At 41.6% G+C, this 19386-nt stretch overlaps 2 pseudogenes; both read right to left on the reverse strand.

Annotated features, from left to right (window-relative positions):
• Window positions 1-12936: 12936 nt before the first annotated feature.
• Window positions 12937-14321, reverse strand: LOC149517934 (18S ribosomal RNA; annotated as a pseudogene).
• Window positions 14322-14323: 2 nt separating this feature from the next.
• LOC149517935 (18S ribosomal RNA) lies at window positions 14324-15968 on the reverse strand (annotated as a pseudogene).
• Between the last annotated feature and the right edge of the window lie 3418 nt (window positions 15969-19386).

Genomic DNA, 19386 nt, shown 5'->3' on the forward strand with positions numbered 1-19386 from the left:
TTGCTGGAATATGCTTTGTATTCACTGAAACAAAAGTGTCTGATGGTGTACAAATGAGGGTGGAGCAGCCCTCTATTTATAGTTGAGGCTCCAGCTACACTTAATGGCAAATCCCTAGAATCAAGGCTAAAATAAAGGAATTACAAAGATTACAATCAATCAGGATTCTAACTCCTGAATTCTAGGGTTAACCAAATATGCCAAGAGGCTCCTGCTAATCATGTAGGCTTTTAGAAGATCTTGCATATCTCCCACCTTGGGCCCCTTTGGATGTGGTGCCGACATTCTACAGGCCAGGCCTTGGCCTCACGGGCAGGCCTTGGCCTCACGGGCTGGCCTACAAGCTATACGGGCATTTGGCCTTGTCACCTAGGCCTTGCATGCAAATACCTGCCAACGTGCCTGGTGTGCGGGCTTTAACCTCTAGCTCGTATGCTGGTGCACCTGATGTGCCTGGTGTGCCCACCCAGGGCATGACATTCTCCCTCACCTGATTATGTAATGCCCTCATTACGTCCTCTACATTGTTCAACTTGATCTGCTCCCTAAATTGCCATAAGTCCTTTGTTGGTTCCCAACTCACCTTACTGTCTGGAAGTCCCTTCCAATGCACCAAGTACTCTTATCTTAGTCGATAGTTTTTCTATCTCACCTCTCGATCAGCTATGATGCTGTGGACCTCCTTTTCATATGAGGCCCTTGCTCCCAATGGTGCACATTTTGACTTTACCCATCTTGGATCTCCTTTATCCTCATGGAACGGCTTGAGCATGCTTACATGGAACATCGGGTGTACCCTTGACTTGGGTGCCATATCTAGCTTGTAGGCAACCTTGCCTACCTTTTTGACTACTCGAAAAGGTCCCCCATACCTTTGAACTAGGCCTTTATGCAGCCTGTTGTGGTGCATAATGGGATGCAGCTTCACCAACACCAAGTCTCCAACCTGGAACTGCACATCCCACCTATTCTAGTCTACCCACTTCTTTGACCTCTTTTCCACCTTATGTAGACAGACTATGGCCAAGTCAGTTTACTCCTGCCATGCCTTGGCAAACTTGTATGCTGCTGGATTTGACCCTGTATAACTTGCAACAATCGAACCAAGTGTTAGTGGTTGTTGACCTATCACAACCTTAAATGGGCTCTGGTTCATTGCCTCGCTCCTTTGCAAGTTGTAGGAAAACTATGCAACATCTAGCAACTTTGGCCAGTCCCTTTGTGTGGCACTCACATAGTGCCTCAGGTAGACATCCAATAGTCCATTCATACGCTCTATTTGCCGATCGATCTACGGATGCATGCTAGTGGAAAAGTTTAAGTCTGACCTCAATAGCTTGAACAACTCAGTCTATAACCTGCTCGTGAAACGTCCATCCCAATCACTAACAATGGTCTTCAGTACTCCTCAGTACTTAACCATGTTCTTCAGGAACAATCGAGCTACCTCCTCGGTTGGGCACTCATTAGTTGCTGGAATGAAGATTCCATACTTGGAAAACCTGTCCACCACTACCATGATGCTTCCAAACCTCTCTGCCTTGGGTAGACCGACTATAAAGTTCAGAGAAACACTTTTCCATGGTCGCTCTGGCACTGGCAATGGCTCTAAGAGACTACCTAGTTTCTTAAGCTCTACCTTGTCTTGTTGGAACACAAGACAAGTCTTCATATAGGCCTCCACATCGTTCCTCATAAGTGGCCAGTAATACCGATCTTCTAGCAACACCAAGGTGCGACTCACTCCTGGCTGTCCAGCCCACCTTGAATCATGGCACTCTTGGAAAACTTCATTGTGGAGCTTCCCATGTTGTGGCACAAATAGTCTACTACCCTTAGTGTACAACAAACCATATTGCACCCAAAACCACCTAGTCTTACCTTGCTGGGCGTACTTCATAAGAGCCTTGGCTGTAAGATCATGCACAAGTCCCTTCTTGATGTGTGGCACCAGTAACCCCTTTGGTTGGCTAATGTAGCATGGTTAGCCTTCCTACTCAGGGCATCTGCCACCAAGTTCACCTGTCCTAGCTTGTACTCCATTTGGAAATCAAATTTTGTAAGAAAATCTTACCATCTCGCCTGCTTGTGGGAAGCTTCTTTTGTGTCTAGAAGTAGCTGGTCGCCACATTGTCTATCCTAACCATGAACCTTGACCCCAATAGGTAATGATGCCAAGTGCGCAAGAAGTGCGCCACTACAGTCATCTCCTTCTCTTGGACCATGTACTTGTGCTCAGTCTTATTCAGCTTCCTAGTCTCAAACGTGACTAGATATCCTTCCTGCATTAACACACCCCATATGGTAAAGTCTGATGCATTCATATGCACCTCATATGGCTTGGCATGGTCTGGCAAGGCCAAGACTAGCTCTTCAATCATAGCCTACTTCAACCTGTCAAAGGCTTCCTGGCACCCTACGCTCCATACTCTCCTTTTCTTGAGCAAATCAGTCAATAGTATGGCTATTGTTGAGTGACCTTTGATGAAGTGCCTGTAGTAGTTAACTAACCTAAGGAATGACCTCAACTCAGTGACCTTGGCTAGTGGTTCCCACTCCAGGATGGCATGCACCTTGCCTTCATCCATGTGTATCCTGCCACCTCCCACTATTTGGCCTTGGAATGGGATCTCCTGCTAGTCAAATGAGCACTTCTCCCTCATGACAAATAGCTTACGCACCCACAACACCTCAAACACCTGTCTCAAGTGGTCTACATGCTCTTCCAAAGTTTGGCTATAGATCACAATGTCATCCAAATAAACCATAACAAACCAATCAAGGAACAACTGAAGTACCTTATTCATAAGGGTACAGAATGTTGCTGGGGCATTCATGAGTCTGAATGGCATGACCAGGAACTCATACGAACTATACTGAGTGACACATGCTACCTTTGGCTCATCTTCCTCTGTGATCCTAACTTGGTAGTAGCCCGACCTCAAATCTAGTTTGGTGAACCACCTTGCACTCCTAAGTTGGTCGAACAAGTTCGTAATGAGTGGGATAGGGTACTTGTTCTTGATGGGCAGCTTGTTTAAAGCCCAGTAGTCCATGCATAGTTGCATTGACCCATCGTGCTTGTGTTGGAATAGAATCGGTGCACCATATGGTACCTTCAATGGCTTGATGAAACAAGCATCAACTAACTCTTTGAGCTACTTCCTTAACTCCTTCAGCTCTGGTAGGGACATTCGATAAGGGGCTCTAGCTGGTGGCTTGGCCGCAGACACCAGCTCGATCTTATGATCCACCTCCCTCTTAGGTGGTAGCTGGCTAGGTAGCTTTGTGGGCATCACATCACTAAAGGTCTTCAGCACCTTTAGCACCTCCAAGGGTGACTCGATCTCCTTCTCCCTTGGCTCTTCATACTTTAGGGCTACCAAGAAGGTATCTTTTTCTCTACTTACCACTTTGGCAAATTGGATGGCTGACACCACCCGTGACCCAACTCCAAACCCTCTCCTCAATGGTACTAGGCATTGGCACCGTGCATCCAGAATGTAAATATAATTGGCAAAAGGCATAAGGAGGGCATTAATCCGAACAAGGAAATCTAACCCAATCACAAACTCATAGTCGTCAAGGGGTATTACCTCAATGGTCTCTTTACCTTTCCAATCTCCAAGTTGAACTCCACTCTCTGCGCTACTCTAATGACTGGAACCTCCTTGGAGTTCATCATTTTAGTGGTACCAGTCCCTTTCTGCACCTTTAGTTTGAGCTTCTGGGCTCCATTACCTGAAGATGTGAGGCACTTGTGTCCATTAGTGCACTCACCTTCTGACCTGTAACCATCAAATCTGTAAACATTAAGCCCTTTAGCTTGTAGCTTTCCTTACTTTGGATAGCATTGAGCACCAATGACCTAAACTTTACTACCCCTAACTCTAGCTCCTCATCAGACTCCTTGTCTATAGCAGCCAGCTTACCCTTCTGTAGGTAATTACGTGCTATGTGGCTCCCTCCACATAAGTAGCATGCTAGTGGGTCTCAGTCCCCCCTTGCTTTCCACTTGCCTGCTGGTGGCTTTCTCTCGACATCCTTGGTTGAACAATCTTGGTCCCCATCCTTTGACTCCCAGTCATGATCCTTCCTTTTGGACTGCTTCTTCTAGTCCTTCTAATCCCTGCCCTTACCCTTGGGCTTGGAAGACTTGAACTTGTTCAGAGGCTTAAACTCTATCAAGGACTCAGCAATAGTCATGGCTTTAGCCAAATCATGAACTCCCTTCCATTGTAGCTCATGCTTCACCCACGACTTTAGCCCATCCATGAAAGCAAATAAGGCATCCTTCTTACCTAGATTCAATATCTATAGCATTAGTTTAGAGAATTTTTGGACATACTCCCTTATGTTCTCTTGCCAGCCTGCGTAACTTTGCCCGTGCTTCATTGTCGACATACTTTAGGTAAAATTGCTCCCTGAACTCCTTTTAGAACTCTACCCAGGTTCCAATCTTGGTGCTTTCATGCCTAACATCATCACACCTGCGCCTCCACCACAATAAGGCTACATCAGTGAGATACATAGCAGTGGAACTTACCTTTATTGTCTCATCTTACATGCCCATGGCCTGGAAATACTGCTCCATACCCCATAGGTAGTTGTCTACTTCCTTGGCTGCCCTAGTTCCCTTGAACTCTTAGACTTGGGGACATCTATCTTGGACTTAGACACTCCAACAAACATGCCATTCCCAATGGCAGTTTTACAAGCAATGAGCTCACTAGTGAGCTCCTTCATTCTTTTGCTTAAGGCCTCCACCACAACCTCCAAGGTCTTATTCTTTTAGATGATCACATCCATGCCTTTGTTGAGAGCAGCTTGCAACTCACCATTGAGCTCCTCCTTTATGGAGTCTAGCGCTTCAATGTGAGTTTCCACATCCTCTAGCTTCTCTTGCATGTCACCCATGCTTACCTCCACATTGGCCAGCCTACCATCCATAGTAGACCAGATGTCTCTCGAATTGGCATTTTTGCCTCTTCCATGCCCCTACTCTTGAGCCTCTGGTTGTTGGCTAGCAACGTCACTCCGGGATGCCATCTCCTCGACTGTGATCTAACCTGAACAACAAAACACACAGAACCAAACTTGCTCTGATACCAACTATCACAGGCTCTGACCTTAGACTCAGAATTCGTATGACCTTAAGCTTGGAATCACCTCCTTGTAGCCTAAGTCAACCTAAAACACCAGCGTGCGGGTACTAGAACAATCGAAAATGCTGAATACGCAAGTTTGAGAGAAATAGGAAAATAGGATAGATTACTAGAATATGATTTGTATTCACTGAAACATAAGTGTCTGATGGTGTACAAATAAGGGTAGAGCAGCCCTCTATTTATAGTTGAGGCTCTAGCTACACATAATGGCAATATCCCTAGAATCAAGGCTAAAATCAAGAAATTACAAAGATTATAATCAATTAGGATTCTAACTCTTGAATTCTAGGGTTAACCAAATCTACCAGAAGGCTCTTGTTGATCTTGTAAGCTTCTAGAAGATCTTACGTATCTCTCACCTTGGGCCCCTCTAGATGTGGTGCAGGCATTCTACAGGCCAGGCCTTGGCCTCATGGGCTAGCTTACAAGCTGTGCAGGCATACTGGCCTTGTCTCTTAGGCCTTGTACGTAAATACCCACCAGCACACCTGGTATGCGGGCTTTAACCTCTAGCTCATGTGCTGGTGCACTTGATCTGCCTGGCGCACCTGCCCATGGCATGACACTTGCACCAGGTCTAGATTATGCCGGTGCTAGTCAAGGCATGTGCTAGCACCAAGGGCTAGCATGTGCTGATGGTCATCAAAAAGTGCTTATACAAGGGCCAGCTTGTGCCAATGATGGTTAAGGTATATGCCTGAACCATGCACTTGCATGTGCCATTAATGGTCATGGCCTTAGTTGAAGTTTGATTTTGGGCCATGGTGCACATGCTGGGCTTGGCCATGTGCTGGTGCCACATTTTTTTACCTACAGCACCATCATCTGAGAACTTAGCTGGTGGCATTAGGGGTTCCGATTATTGGGAGTGAGGGGTCAGGGGGTGTACGCACATGATGTGTGATGGGTGCTGGTCCTTAGCCATTATATTGGCCCTTTATCCACTATGGAATCTCAACAACTCACACCCCCTTAAAGAGGGTAAGAGCTTTTACAAGTTTACAACCAGTAGCCATTCAAATGTCTAAAATGGGGATGTTTTTTTCAAATGGCAACAAAATCTTCTACATTTATATTTTTTGGCTAAATTTTTTTATAGATGCCAACAAAAATATGAGGATCATGTATACCAAATTTGGGGCCAAAAATCCTAAAAAAATTTTTAAAAAATCTAAACCATGAAAAAATTTAAAAATTATGAAAATGGAAAATGAGTCATCTTGTCATAGTCCACAAGTTGGTCTAGGCCCAAAGGTTCTCTTTGAGTTAAGGAGCAGTTCCAGTTTTAGTGGGATAGGGTCTAATAACTAGGGGGACCAACCTTAAGGTCTACTGGTGGCCTAGCTCATAAGGAAATAGCATAAAACAGTGGTATGGGTAGTGATCAAGACTCTAGAGGCTCAAGCACAGTGTTCAAGTTGAACAAAATTGAGCTAGGCCTAAGTGCGGGTGCTAGTGAGTGATGTGTGGGCACACAATCAGACCCAAGCTTAGGCACTGATGATTAAGGTGTGGGAGCACAATCAAACCCAAGTGTAGGCACTCCTAAACATAGTCATGGGAAGATCAAATTCAAGGGGTTCTAGAAAGCCTAATACTACAGCATAATCTTTACAAGTTGGAATTATGCTGAGCACTTGAGGTTTGTAGGCTTACTTAGGCATAGAAAGTCAATTCCCTATCCAAGGCCACACGTCATATGGCTTATGGTCAGAGCTTCTGACACATGCACCAAGTGCCATTAGGTGTCAATGGCACTTAAGGGGTAGACAAGTGGCTTGGAAGGGATAAAAAAGTGGTGGAAGGGTCATAGTATACATGCTGTACCAAGTGCCAACATCTGGCAATGGTGTCTAAGGCAACAACCCCCTAAGGGCTAGCATATACCAATGGTGGTCAACATATGTGCTGAGACCAAGGGCCAAAATGTCTCGATAGTGGTCAAGACATGTGCATGTGTCATGGTTTGTAAGCTAGTCTAAGCCTAAAGGTTTTATCTGAGTCAAAAAAAAATTCTAATTCTAGTGAAACAAGGTCTGATAATAAGGTAGACCAGGTCTTAAGGCATACTAAAGGCTTAGGTCATTGAGAACTAGCCCAAAATAGTGGTATGGTGTCACAGGCTAAGCTTTCACTCAATGAAGTAATAGATCGTGTAGCACTTGGATGGAAACTTTCACATATATTAGCTTAGTTTGATATCTTAGCCAGTGTGGTAGCCTAACAATACACCGATTACTCATTCCCTCTAAAGAGCTTAAGAGAATTTATAGCTATGCTACCTAAAGCCATTACAATGTTTGAAATGGGGACACTTTTTCCTAGCACATGAGATCTATCATCCCCTTTGGCACCTATACTCAATCATGGCCCTACACATGGGTGGCTAATGACATCCTATGCCCAGTAATGGCCCTATACTAGGTTAGCTCATGACATCTTCCCCCACCTATTCTATCAATGCCTTCATTTACTTGTTCACGTAAAATTCTTCAATCTTCAGCTACAATGCTCAAAGGCCATGGTATCTCTCCTAACTAGGTTATTTTGGTCCTAAGTCCTCTTATTTCATTAAATATTTATGAACTATTCTTCGAGATACTTGGGATACCATGTTAGCTAAAATCTTTTCAACTCAATGTTTTGATGGTGGCTTCATGGTAATGGTAGCCCTGGTTGATTCACTGTGACTTGCATCTATGGGGTTTACATGTTAGGGCTTTAAGTTGCTCACATGGAACATTGGATACACCTTCACCCAATTTGGTAGGTTGATTTTGTTAGAGGCATTCCCCACTTTGGAAAGAATCTTAAATGGACCATCATATTTATGCACCAACCTACGATCCTATTTCCTTAGGAACTTGTTTTGTTAAAGCACTAGTCTGACAAGAACAAGATCACCAACTTTAAATTGTTGTGCCCTTTGGCCTTTATCTACCCACTTCTTCACGTGCTTCAATGCCTTTTCTAAGTATGCTTGTGCAATTTTTATGTTTTGTCTCCATTCTTTGCTAAGGTTGAAGGCTCCTAGATTTTTCCTCAATATGGCTCAAGGGATGTATACGATAGTCTTGGTAGTTGTCCAGTGACCATTTTAAATGGACTTTTGTTTACAAAAGAACACTTATTGGAATTAAAATAAAGCTGAGCTACATCCAACAATGAAGGCTAATTCTTCTTATTAGCTTGAACAAAGTGCCTTAAGTCTCCTTTGACAACCCATTAAATTGTTCGATTTGACCATTAGTTTAAGGGTGATAACTTTAAAAGATGTAGAACTAAGATCCCAAGATCTTGAAAAGTTTTCTCCAGAATGGCCAAGTGAATGTCAGATCCCTGTCACTAACAATGGTTTAAGGGAGGCCCCAAATCTTGATTACATGTTTAAATACTAGTCGAGCAGTATCTTCTATGATGTAATACATTTGGGCGGGAATGAACATAGCTTATTTTGAGAAATAGTCAATCACCATTAGGATAGACCCAAGATCAACAACCTTAGGAAGGCAAGTCAATAGAGATATTTTCCCATGGTTTTATAGGCACAGGTAATGGTTCAAGCATGCCTGCTAGTCTCTTTTTTTCAACATTGTTCTATTGGCAAATGAAGTAAGTTTTCATATAGTCTATCTTATCTTATCACATGTGAGTGCTATAATAGCCTTGTTTTAGTAAAGCCAAAGTATGTTGCAAACCAAGGTAACCTACCCATGGTGTGTCATGGCATTCCCTCATTACCACCTATCTTAGACCTCCCACTTTTGACATAAACAACCAAGGACCCTTGGTCAATAAGACCCCATTTCCTTGCCAAAAGTACTTGGACTTACCTTCTACTAGCTTCAAGATGGCACTAGCCTATAGGTCTTTATTTAGAATATCTTCAATTAGGTTGCAAATATCTATTGTGATTTTACTAGCCACCATAGGGGTGATTCTCCTAAGGGTAGCCAACTCTGCCTATCTACTTAATACATCTACCACTTGATTGGTTCTTCTAGTTGTGTGTTTAAAACAAAATTAAAATTTGGCTAAAAACTCCTACCATCTAGCTTGCTTAGCTTTGAGCCTCGGTTGGGTGAGAAAATGACTAACCATTGCATTATCTATCTTAACTACAAATTGTGAACCCAACAAATAATGTCACCATGGATTACTGCCTGGAGTTCTTTCTTTTAAAACATATATATCCTTTTAGCTTCGCTCAAATTTCAAATACTATCAGTTGCCATTCTTGCAAAAGCACTCCCCTAAAAGTAAAACCAAATGCATCTATTTGAATTTTAAAAAGCTTCCCAATGTCATGGAGAGCCATGATAGGGTCCTTCATCATGGTTTTTTCCAAACCCTCAAAAGCCTCATGATGTTCACTTGTCCAACACCATTTATACTTTTTTTTTTCAATAGCTCTATGAAAGTTATGATTGTACAAGAGTACCTATCCATAAATCTCCTATAATTATTGGCCAATCCTAAAAATGATAGGAGTTCACTAACATTCTTTAGTGTTGCCCACTCCTTAATAGCATTAGCTTTTTCCATGTCCATTTGAATTTGGCTTAGAAAGGGAATCTTGGTTTGAGCAAATGCACATTTCTCCCTTTCAACATATAGTTGATGGTCTTATAGTCTTTGAAATGCAAGACACAGGTGCTCTTGGTGCTTTTCCATGGTAGAACTATAAAACACTATGTCATCTAAATAGATGACCATAAACTGGTCAAGTTAGTCATGGTTCACCTGATTCATCAAGGTAGAAAATGTGGCAGGGGCATTAGTCAACCAAAAGGCATACAAGAAATTTAAATGCACTATACTGCATTACACAAGTGGTTTTTGGCTCATCTCCTTCAATAATTCTAACTTGATGATAGCCAGATCTCAAGTCCAATTTGGATAAGTACTTGGCCTAGCTTAGTCGATCAAACAAATTCATAATAAAAGGAATAGGATATTTGTTTCTTACAGTGACTTTGTTCAAGGCCCTATAGTCCACACATAACCACAAACTCCCATCATGCTTTCTCTGAAATAGCATGGGTACCCCAAATAGTGCTTTTGATGGCCTAATGAATTTGGCTTGTAAGAGGTCATCTAATTGTTTTCTCAATTCAACCAATTTTAGTGGAGCTATACAATATAGGCCTTTAGCTAGTAGCTTAACTCTTGAGAGAAGCTTAATTTCATGGTCTACTAATCTTCAAAGAGGTAAGACCTTGGGAAATTGCTCTAGCATCACATTTTCAAACTCTTTCAATACTTTTTACACCCTATTAGGTATCAATTCTAGCTCAATCCCATCATTGTAAATTTGCATGGCCACATAGAAGGGCTTCCCTTTCTTTACCTCTTTCTTGAATTATATGCTGAAATCATTTTCTTCCCACTCTTAGGGAGGATCGTGGCTAGCACAATATGCGAGCACTCCCCAAAGAACAATAAAAAACTAGTGATGGGGTTTGAGATTACTTGAGCCAACATCATGAAGTCCAATCCTAGGACAACATCAAAGTCGTGTATGGGGCTACTATGAAATCTACATTTCCTTCCTATGCCCTCAACTTGGTCATCACACTCTTAGAGCTTTCATTAATTGCAAAGGTTGGTGAGTTAACCACTTTCATTTGCCAACAGTCCTTATTAACCTTGAAACGACACCTTTTTGCTTCCTCTGGTGCGATGAAGGTATTAGTTGCACCCATATCTATCATGGCCTTTGTAGTTTTACCATTGAGTACTAGGTCGACATACATCAGACCTTTCTCAGGTTTTTTTTTATCATGTTTAGTTGGGTACAACGAGCACTAAGAAACCATATTGAGCCCATCCTTACAAGCTCCTCCTTAACTCTTTTGATAGTTTCAGGCACTTTGAAAGATTTTTTAGAGAGGATCTTAGAGCATTAAGGGCATCTCTATATGGGCATTTAGCCACCCATTGTGGCCCTTGGCATAGGAAGTAAGCTAGCAGTTGCTTCAGCTTGAAATTCAATGCATTTTTTACCTTGGGTGGGGTATTGTCTTGACTAGGAAGCCTCTTATCTGATCCCCCATAGAAGGGTCAGTCCATTCTGGCCATCTTTCCCCTATTCCCAAAGTTAGAGTTACTACCACCTGATGGAAGGTTCTTTCTTTTTTAAGGCCCATTTTACAGTCATTAAGATGTTTAGTGGCAACCATCACTATGGCCACATCTTGCACCTTTTATGTTTGCAATTCTATCTTGGCCCAAGGTTTGAGGCCCTCAAGAAAATAAAACATCTTATCTTTTTTAGAGATGTCTTTAATGTCCAACATTAGGGTAGGAAAGCTCCTCACAAACTCTTGTACCATTCCTATTTGCATAAATTCTTGAAACTTCTTTTGGGCCATATACTTCACATTCTCAAGAAAGAATTGGTTTTTCAACTCTTATTTAAGATCTACCCAAATTTTGATAGGGCATTCATCATTTACAAATTTTGAATGCCAACATAGCTTGGCATCCCTATCAAGGTACATTGAAGCCATTGTAACCTTATCCTCCTTTGATTTTATGTGTACATCTCAAAATTATTTTTCTATGTCAAATAGGAAGTTTGCAAGCTCTTTGGCATCTCTTACCCCCCGTAACATCAAGGCTCTAACACTTTGGCCCTTTTCCCTTTCTTTATTGAGCTAGAACTTGACCTGGCCATAGCCATTTGTAGCACACTCACTTGGGCCCTAAGCTTATCAAATTCTCTCTAAATGACACTTAAGGCATCTCTAGTCTCCTCACCCAATCTATGTAGAGTATCAGGCAACTCCAGTTGGGATGTCTCAATCTATCTTAGTCAACCATAAGTTACTACATGAGGTTTAAGGGCAACCATTATGACTTTAAGCTCCTTGATCCTCTGTCAGTCATTAAATCCACCACTTGTAGCCATCTCTAGCACTTTTCAACAATACTCTAATACCACATGTCATGGACTAAGTTTTCTCTCAATGAAGCAATAAACCATATGACACTTGGTTGGATGTTTCCATATAAGTCAACCAAGGATAGTTCAATATCCTAGGCAATGATGTAGCCTAGTAATATGCCAACTGCTCACCCTTTTTAAAGAGCTTAAGAGATTTTATTGCTGTTCTACCTAGAACCATTACAATGTTTGAAATGGGGACATTTTTTCCTAGCATATGAGATTTATCCTCCTCTTTGGCACATCCCATGCCTGGTCATGGCCCTATATTTGGGTGGCTCATGACATCATATGCCTAGTTCTGGCCCTCTACAAGGTTGACTCATGACATACAAGTAGTGGTCAAGACTCTATAGGCTCAGGCACAGTGTTCAAGTTTGGTAGAAATGAGCTAGGCCCATGTACAGATGCTAGTGAGCACTGATATGAATTTACAAGCCATAAAAAAGGCACTGGCTTTGTAAAAATATGAAAACGCACTTGATTCCACCTATAGCTCAATCATGGTGTACAACAAGGGGCTAGGATACCTATTCATGGTGCATGGCCTAGCATGTTGATGGCACATGCACACACACTATGAATAGGATGTTGATGGCATATGCTTTCTTTTTTGTTTCAATTTCATGGTGCGATTCATGCTAGGGGTTTGTTATTTAGCTACAAGTGATGGTACTGATCATTTCACCTACCTGGGAGGCTAAACAAATCAATCATCATGCATACCCAGGGTCAGAAGGGGCTTAAGGCACAAAGGCACCCTCTCCCCTTTAGTGTTTTGTTAACGTATTTATGGGTTGTTCATTGAGCAAGTTTATACAATGATTTTTCCGCAGGTTCACTTAAAGAAACCTTGTTATGACTTCTCCTTCCTCTAAATGATAAGGTTCAATAGACTTCTTATAACATCATGAGCAATGAACCATCCACATTGCCATAATCCAAACACTTCATCGAACCATTCAACTAGTAAGAGCAATGGGTGATGTGTACAAAGGGTAAGGACATAGTCAACGTGAGACTAGTGACTCACACTTTCTAGGAATTCCTTGTTCAGGACCAACAATTACAATGATCTATCCCCATCATGATGAAATTTCAAAGATTACCTCTTATTGAATATATCAGTCTAACGTGCATGTAGCCTAGAACATCTAAGGGCATCACAAACCTATTATTGCCTCAAACTTTCTTATCCTAAGTGGCCATAGTCATTCTAAGAAGCTATCCACAAAGGATCACCTCTGTGTAGCTAGTTAGCAAGTTGAGGTCTCGTTTTGTTAATGGAATTAACAAGACAAATCACTCCACCAACTAACAATGGCCATGCCACACCACCTATAAAATAAAGAAAGATCTTAAAATTAAGAAAGATATTTCGATCTATCAATCCTTGCTATGTATAGACCTAGTCAGTTTCCTTGTGTTGAGTCAAATTAAGCTGCAAGCTCCACTCTTGGTGGTGCCCTTCCATCAATTCCTTTAAGTTTCAACCTTGCGACCATACTCCCTTCGAAACCTAAAGACTTTGATTTCTCATAAGGTGTCGGCAAAGTCCTAAAAGTAACATCCATCAATCCATAGTCAACATCATTTATGGTTGACATTAGGATGGTATTTGATCATCTTCAAGCTCCCAACTTTCATTCTTGATTAATGAAAACATCATTGGCAAATGCTTTCATAGTTGTTCATCTTTCATAAATCCAAGAATTTCACCTCTGACTATGAAATATGAATGCCCCTAACTATCCCTATTAATCATTACTCTGATATCAAAGGCCAACACAATAGGATTGAAATCCTATGATGTCACCTTATGAAAATGTATACAAGTGTAGGCTTACTTGAGCATTTTGATTTTTTCAAAGTAACAACGCCAAAGGAATGACCCAGTCAAATAAGGCCAAGATCACATTATTGATAATAGGGATGAGTAAATCATTGCTCATCATGAGGTCAGCTAGATGACTCAACCTTATTTCCAACTATAAGTTTTTTAACTACAACAACTTAAATATACACTATTGGAGCTAGAATTACCATAGCTACTGGCACTAGACTTGCCTTCCAACGAATCCTCAATAAGGGATTTAAATTATACCCATTCTAATTGCCAAACTCATAGAGCCCAGTATTGTTATTTATTGTCACTACCTCTTTATTTTTGAACACTTTGCTAGAACATTCAATTGGTAAGAGAAACGAGTGATGTCTACAAAGGGTAGGGATATAGTCAATGCAAGGTGATGACTTATGCTCACTAGGAATTCCTCATTGAAGACCAACATTTACAATGATCTATCCCTATCATGATTAAATTTCAAGGATTACCTAGCTTGTTAGCCAATGCTATGGGCTCATTGAATACATCAGTGTAGCACACATGTGGCTTGGAACATCTAATGGCATTGTAGACCTATTATTGCCTCAAACTTCCTTGACCTAAGTGACCATAGTCCCTCTAAGAAGCTAGCCGTGAAGGATCACCTTTATGTAGTTAGTTAGCAAGCTGTGATCTCATTTGTTAATGGAATTAACTAGACAAATCGCTTTACCAACTAAGAATGGCCATGCACCACCACCAATAAAGTCAAGAAAGAGCTCTTAGTCCATCAATCCTTAGTATGTCTAGACCTAGTAAGTTTCCCCATGTTGAGTCAAATTAAGCTGTAAGCTCTACTCTTGGTGGTGTTCTTCCATTAATCCCTTTAAGTTTCAAACTCATAACCATACTTTCTCTAGAACCTAAAGAGTTTGATTCTCATAATGTGCTGGCATAGTCCTAAAAGTAATATCCACCAACCCCTAGTCAGCATCATTTATGGTTGAGATTAGGATATTATCTGATCATCTTTGAGCCCTCAACTTTCATTCTTGATTGGATGAAAACATCCTTGGTAAATGATTTCATAGTTGTTCATCTTTCTTAAATTCAATAATTTCACCTTTGACTATGAAATTTGAATGCCCTTGATTGTCTTTATTAATCATTACTCCGATCTTGAAGGTCAACACAATAGGATCAAAATCTTATGATGTTATCCTATGCTAATGTATACAAGTGTAGGCCTACTTTGAGCACTCTAATTTCTTCAAAGTAATAGTGCTAGATGAATAACCTTACCAATTAAGGTTAGGAGTGCATCATCGATAGTAAGGACAATTATATCAGTGTTCACTATAAGACAGACCAAATGACCTAACCCTAGTTTTAACTACTAGCTTTTTAACTACAACAATTTAAATAAATGCTATTGGAGATAGAATTACTATGGTTGCTAGCACCAGACTTGCCCTTTAATTGATCATCATTAAGGGATTTAGATTGTACTCATTCTAATTACTAGACTCATAAATCCTAATATTGTTATTTATTGTCACTACCTCTCCATGTTAGGATTGGGTAATTTATGCACTTGCCACCTTTTTTGGATGTGGTAGCCATTTCTCAGGCTCCCTCTCTAAAATTGAACCCTGATTCTTTGTCACCCATCACCACCATAGTAGGCCACTATCCTACCATTGAAAGTTGATAGGGCAAAATTTTGAATGATGCGTCATTGGCACAAAGGCTATGCGATTCGTCAAGTTATCATGATTATCAAAGCAATAGGAAAAGCCTGCTTCGACCTTTTTTCTAATAAATGCATCTTTTTCAAAAGTTAAGGTTTGTTTCACATATTAGCTCTAGAATTACTATGGTTATCCGAGTAATAGATACCATCAAACAAACTATAATTGATTTAATGAGCCATTCATAATTACACAATCTAAATTAGTTCATAGTTTCACATGCATGGCTTAATCTTTGAGACAAGCATATTACTACTAGCCAAATCAACTAGGTAGCATTCTTTCAAGATGTTGGCACTGCATGGGCCTCAACAAACCAATTTAGTAGTGGAAAGAGCCAACACAGAGCATAAGCATCATCCATGTCGAGCACGTAAAATGCATAGCATCAAATGAATAGGGGCCAAGAGCCTATGCCTATAAAATGTTCCATATCTACGAGTACGATTGAACACCAGTGCACCAAAGTGGCCACGAAGGTTTAGGAGGCACACTTAGGACATAGGCATAATTAATGTTTGACCCATAGCCCTTAAGGACACAAGATGGATGCAAGATTGAAAGACGTCATGTTTCTATTGATTTAGGTATGTAGCACAAGATCCTAATTGTGCCCCCAAGGTATGATGACCACATAGGGAGAGATTGAAGAGGATGATGGGTCAACAGTTTTATACATCGAGTATGAAGCCTACCTACACACACAACCATAGCACCACTCATGTGCCCATTATGTACAAGTGGCAGTATCCATGCACATCGATCCAAAACTTCTTCTAAAAAAATTTTCAAAAAATCTTGAACTATGAAAAATTTTAAAAATCATGAAAAATAAAAAGCAAGTCATCGTGCCATGAAACTTCACAAGAAGGCTTAGGGGACCGTTATATGAATTTACAAGCCATAAAAATGGCATTGGCATGCCAAAAATATAAAGATGCACATGAACCCACCTATTGCTCGATCGTGCACAAGATGCATAGCCCGGGACCAAGGTACCCACGCATGGTGTATGGCTCAACATGTGCAGTTAGTGCTCGAGGGAACTATCCATACCAGGGGCTAGCATGTGCCAATGGTAGTCAAAGCATGTGTCGATGGTGGTCGACGCATGTGTCGATGGTGGTCGACGCATGTGTCGATGGTGGTCGATGCATGTGTCGATGGTGGTCGAAGCATGTGTCGAGACCAAGAGCCAACATGTCCTAATGACAGTCAAGGCATGTGCATGTGTCATGGTCTATATACTAGTCCTGGTGTAGAGGTTCTCTCTGAGTCAAGGAATAGTTCCAACTCTAGTAGAACAGGGTCTGACAACTAGGGAGACTAGGCTTGAAGGCATACTAGAGGTCCAAGTCACGAGTAACTAGCCTAGAATAGTGGTACAGGCAATGATCAAGACTCTAGTGGCTTAAGCCCAATGTTTAGGTTTGATAAAATTGAGCCAAGCCTAGGTATGAGTGCTAGTGAGCGTTATATGAATTTACAAGCTATAAAAATGGCATTGGCATGGTAGAAATTTGAAGATGTGCTTGAAACCACCTACTACCCAGTCATGGTACGCATGGTGCATAGCTCAGGCCTAGGATAACTATGCTTGGTGCATGACCTAGCATGTACTGATGGTGTTTAATGGAACTACCTACACAAAAGGCCAACATGTGTGGATGGTGGTTAAAACATATGCCAAGACCAAGGGCCAACATCTCTTAATGGTATTTTAGGTATGTTCATGTGCCATGGACAACAAGTTGTCTAGGCCTAGAGGTCTTTTTATGTTGAAGATTAGTTCTAGCTCTAGTGGGATAGAGTCGATAGCCAAAGGGACTAGGACTTAAGGCATACTAGAGGTTTAGGTCATGGGAAACTAGCCCAAAATAGTAGTATGGGTAGTGATCAAGACTTTAGTAGCTCAAGCATAATGTTCAAGTTCAATGGAATTAAGCCAAGCCTAGATGCGGGTGCTAATGAGCATTATATAAATTTACAAGCTATAAAAATGGCATTGGCATGGCAAAAATATGAAGATGTGCCTAAACCCATGTACTATCTGGTCTAAGTGCACACGATGCATAGTCCGAGCCCAGGATACCCATGCTTGGTATGCAACCTAGTATATGCTAATGGTGTTTGAGGAAACTACCCACATGAAGGGCTAGCATGTGCCAATGGCAGTCAAACCTTATGCAAAGATCGAGGCCAACATGTCTTGATGGTGGTCAAGGCATGTGCATGTGTCATAGTCCACAAACTAGTCCATGCCCAAAGGTTCTCTTTGAGTCAATGAGCATTTCTAGTTCAAGTTGGAAAAGGTTTGATTGCTAGGGGGACTAGGCCTTGAGGCCTAATGGGAACCTAGGTCATGGGCAACTAGCCTGAAATCATGGTATGGGCAGTGATTAAGACTTCAGAGGCTCAGGCACAGTGTTCAGCTTTGGCAGAATTGAACTAGGCCCAAGTGCGAGCATTGGTAAGCATTTATGTGAATTTATAGGCTATAAAAATGGCATTGGCATGGCAGAAATATGATGTGCCTAAACCCACCTATTACCCAATTGTGGTGTGCATTATGCATGGCTCAAGCCTAGGATACTTGCGTGTGGTGTGCAGCTTATCATATATCAATGATGATTGATGGAACTACCTGCACAAAGGGTAAACATGTACCAATGGTGGTTGAAGCATATGCTGAGACCAAGGGCCAACATGTCCTGATGGTTGTCAAGGATGGGCTTACGTCAGAGTCTATAAGTTAGTCCAAGACCTAGGGTTCTCTCCGAGTCAAGGAACAATTCTAGTTCTAGTAGGATAGGGCTTGAATGGCAAGGGGACCAGACCTTAAGGCCTACTTGGGGCCCAAGCTATGGGGAACTAGCCCAAAATAGTGGTATGAGCAGTGATCAAGACTTCAGAGGCTTAGGTATGGTGTTCAGGTTTGGCAGAATTGAGCCAGACCTAGGTGTTGGCACCAGTGAGGCCTTATATGAATTTACAAGCCATAAAAATGGCATTAACATGGCAGATATATGAAGATGTGCCTAAACCCACCTATTACCCAATCATGGTGTGCACGGTGCATGGCCTGAGCCCAAGATACCCATGCTTGGTGTATGACCTAGCATGTGCCAATGGTGGTTGAAACATGTGCTGAGACCAAGGGCCAACATGTTTCAATGGCATTCGAGGCATGTGCATGTTCCATGGTCGACAAATTGGTTTGGCCCTTAGGGTTTTTATGAGTCAAAGAGCTATTCTAGTTCAAGTGGGACACAGTTTGATAGCTTAGGGGACCATGCCTTGAGGCATACTAGAGGTCCAGGTTATGGGGAACTGGCTTAAAATAGTGGTATAGATAATGATCGAGACTTTAGTGACTCAGGCATGATGTTTAGGTTTGGAAAAATTGAGCCAAACCTAGTTGTGGGCACTGGTGAGCATTATATGAATTTACCAGCCATAAAAATGGCATTAACAAAGTAGAAATATGAAGATGTGCCTAAACCTAACTATTACCTGATCATGGTGCGCATAGTGCATGGTTCGAGCCTAGGATGCCTATGCTTGATGCACATTCTAGCATGTGCCAATGGTGTTCAAGGGAGCTACCCACACAAAAGGCCAGCATGTGCCGATGGTGGTCAAATCATATGTGAAGACCATGGTTCAACATGTCGCAATGGTGGTCGAGGCATG

The sequence above is a fragment of the Durio zibethinus genome, chromosome 8, assembly GCF_047325235.1.
Source record: "Durio zibethinus cultivar Kanyao isolate XHJ-2024 chromosome 8, ASM4732523v1, whole genome shotgun sequence".
Classification (NCBI taxonomy): domain Eukaryota; kingdom Viridiplantae; phylum Streptophyta; class Magnoliopsida; order Malvales; family Malvaceae; genus Durio; species Durio zibethinus.